The sequence below is a fragment of the Pinus tabuliformis genome, chromosome 4_1, assembly GCF_031772625.1.
Source record: "Pinus tabuliformis cultivar Carrire ecotype Pingquan chromosome 4_1, CPIR1, whole genome shotgun sequence".
NCBI classification, from domain to species: domain Eukaryota; kingdom Viridiplantae; phylum Streptophyta; class Pinopsida; order Pinales; family Pinaceae; genus Pinus; species Pinus tabuliformis.
Window position 1 is genome coordinate 35,370,276 of NC_142303.1, and position 1,670 is coordinate 35,371,945.

Consider the following 1,670-nt stretch of genomic DNA (forward strand, 5'->3'; position numbering starts at 1 on the left):
AACTAGTAGTGATATGTGGAGGAATCTAATTGATAAAGGTGTACTGATTACTTTCTTTAAAGAGAATATGGCAACTTTAGAATCCATTAATTGCACACAAGTAGAACCTTGTTGTAGGATAATGTAAATCATTGCACTTCCTACTTATATATAAAACATTATCCAATAACTCTTCAAAATTATTATCACATAGGTTTTATTTTCCCAGAGACCGTGTACCAATCACAGTTTTAAAAATTGGAATCGATGACCAGACCGCTCCAGCTAATAAACTGAGTTTCAAACCGGGAATACTTAGATCTCAGTGAACTGGTTTAAAAAAAACACTTGAAATAATTATTTTTAATGAAAACAATTGTTTTTAAGATTTAAAGCCATGATTCTAAACCAATAGATGGAAAATATGCAAAGTTTTCTCATATATATACCATGTAAAGGTGAAAATATCAAAATGGCACTAAGTGCAATACATATCAACAAAAAAATATATAATCAATGAGGCTCTAAATGGCATCTAGAGTCCAAGAACAAAGCCTACAAGCTATGGGGCCACTAGCCTACTACAAGTCTACATATATGCTATTAGTAATCAACATTATAACTTGAAACTTTGAAAGTTGAAACTTCTCATCATGATCAAACTTAGTTGGTTGAGTCTCGACTCCCAAACTTTGCAACTGCTTGAGTCATAAACTTTTCTGTTGGTTCAATGACATGAGTCTCAAACTTCTGAAGGTATTCTACCCTAATATGCCTTATTACTTCATTTGGTGCTCCACATGGCTTTACATGGCCTCCTATCCCAGCCAAGTGTTGCTTGAACCTGTTAATACCTCCTCCTTCAATAGATTTTTGGCAATATTTGCAGATCATTTTGCCATCAATCATATCACAATGAGTCCATGCAGTATCCTTGGCTTTTGGAGGCATGGTGGATACTACTTAGCTCAAACTCTCTGTTGTTCCACTACTCTAGTAAAACTTCATCACTCTCCAAGCTCCCAATGAAACTCACAACAACTCCAAATGAGATGTGTGAGGCAAATGAGGGGGGTGAGATCCTTTTAAAGGCTTGGGGAGAGTGTTTTTGGAGGAAAACAACCCTTACTTTCCCTCCAAAACACCCAGGAAGATTTCAAAAAGAGTTTGTGTGGGTCTGTCACTATTTGTCATGGCCTTGGCAATGAACCGATCGATTTATGATGGAACCGTCTAGTTTGACCATAAACCGACCGGTTCCATCATAAACCGACGGTTTGACCGATTTATTTATTTATTTATTTTGATATTTTTGGCGAATTCAGACCGTAAACCAAGTTTTTTTACCTAGTTCAACCTGCTTGCCTAATGAACCGGTTGATTTGACCGGTTTCCAGTTCATGTCGACCGATTTTTAAAACTATGGTACCAATATTCCATTCTTGTCGAATGTTATGATTTTATACAAGGAGCTCAAGTTGAGAATGGGGTGTCACATAATAAGTTTTAAAATAAAAAATTAAGTTTTAGTATATTGTAAAGTAGAATGAAAATTTATATAAATAATAATGGTAATAATCAATAAATAATAATGTTGTAATGAGGATGGATAAGTCTCAATTGTGTATTTTTTTTTAGGTGTTGTGAATTTTAAATTTTGTGAAATAATTATGTTAAAGAAACAAGTTGAA